Source organism: Mobula birostris, chromosome 12 (genome assembly GCF_030028105.1).
Source record: "Mobula birostris isolate sMobBir1 chromosome 12, sMobBir1.hap1, whole genome shotgun sequence".
Classification (NCBI taxonomy): domain Eukaryota; kingdom Metazoa; phylum Chordata; class Chondrichthyes; order Myliobatiformes; family Myliobatidae; genus Mobula; species Mobula birostris.
This window is the reverse complement of record NC_092381.1, coordinates 48,277,063-48,278,922: the sequence shown is the minus strand read 5'-3', so window position 1 is coordinate 48,278,922 and position 1,860 is coordinate 48,277,063. Positions and strand designations below refer to the sequence as shown.

The window sequence follows — 1,860 nt, the reverse complement described above, 5'->3', positions numbered from 1 at the left end:
TACAAGAAAACATTCAAAAAAGTCTCCTAACAGAAGCACAACTCACATTTAAGAGAGTAATTGACATCTCTGTATCAGCAGCTAGAGACACAAGTGATTTTCAGTCTGGAATGAAAGTGAGTGAGAACAAAATTGCTGTATCTAGATAGAGACCTGCCTGGCCCAACAAATTGTGTTACCATTGTGGTAGTGTCTCACATACACCAGACCAATGCAGGTTCAAAGGCAAAACTTGCAGAAAATACAACAAAGTAGGACACATACAAAGAACATGTTGCAAAGAAAAGTATAAATGGACTCCACAGAGAAGAAAAATAATAATAACAGCAAGAGAAAGAAGAGTAATCTGGTGAATGTGAATGACATGGAGAGGGAGAATGAGGTGCATTTGGCGGTGGACAGGGAATGCAGCAGTGGGCTACAGGCTGACACTGAGCCCAAGCAGAAAAGTCAGAGCTGGCAGGGGCAACAGGACTCACACCTCGATAACTTGCCTACCTCCACTATCACCTGCAATGCGGACAAGGGGGTATTCATGGATGCCATGTACCAGGATGACTTTGAGACAGTCAGGGTCTATGACAAGAATGTAATGTTTAACTTTAGCAACCACATTGCTGCAACAGAGGCCATAACTGAGTTTAATGGGAAGAAAATTAAGCTGTACATTGCACAGATCCAGATCAAAGTTTTCAGTAAAGGTATCCCACACCTGGCTCCACCCCATCCAGTTCCTCATTTCCACACCAGCATCTCCACATGTTGGATAGAAGCAAGGAGATGATGCCATTCCTGGAATAACCCACGACCATGTAATTTCCAGGCTGGGACCAGGGCAGAAATATGAATTGCATGCGGGTGCTGATACAATGCACAGTGTTGTTGTCCATGTCTGTGGAAGTGACCCAGAACTGGAAGAGAAAGAGGGGAAGAATCAACCCAAACCAAAAATCATCAAACGATATGTCTAGACTATACTGCCAGTCATTTGAAGTGAAATTGTACTTATCCACTTCTTTCCAATAGGATTTCTCATACAGTCAATGACCACACTGATTGCACTACTACTAATGAGGATACTGGACTGCAGTATAATTTGTGGAAAAGACAAAATTCCAAAATCCATAACTGTGCATGTGCTGATAGGCAGAAATAATGTGGCATAGTTGTTTGGTATCAATGATTTAGTGTTATTTTCTGCTGTAACTGTGTACTTTAAACTGCAAAGGTATTAAATGGGGACAGCTAGATCAGTTGAATAAGCAGCAGCAGTAATGGCACACATTACAATGTAGAGCAAGTGGTTCGCACTGATTTTTTGTTGTTGCTTATCTTATCATGGTGTCTCCCATCTTCTTGCTGATATACTTTATTTGCATATTGTTGAAAAGTTATAGTTATTTATGGTGTTTAGAGTAGCCAGAAGTGTTCCCAATAGCCTCAAGCAATGCTCACTGTTAATGTATTGAGAAGGACTGGTGTTCCAGAGATTTGTCATTCATGAAAAGGAATGGAATAAGACACATTACTGATCGAGCACCTTGCCAAGCATTGTTTGGGATGCCAGCACATCCAGAAGATGCCAAGAGCAGTGCCTCTCCATCCCTGTGAATGGCCTACATTGCACTGGCAGAGGATTCATGTGGATCTTGCTGAACCATTCATGGGCACAAATTTCTTGGTAGTATTGGATGCAGCTACAAAGTGGCCAGAAGTGTTCCCAATAGCCTCCACTACACCATGCTCACTGTTGATATGTTCAGAAGCCTTTTCTCAAAGACTGGTATTCCAGAACACTCAGCCAGTGACAATAGACCAGAGTTTGTTGTAGAACGGTTTCAGTCATTCCTGAAAATGAAT

The 1,860-nt window shown here is 41.9% G+C and overlaps 1 pseudogene; it reads left to right on the top strand.

Moving 5' to 3' along the window:
- Positions 1 to 292: 292 nt before the first annotated feature.
- LOC140206224 (calcipressin-1 pseudogene) lies at positions 293 to 997 on the top strand (annotated as a pseudogene).
- Positions 998 to 1,860: the final 863 nt, after the last annotated feature.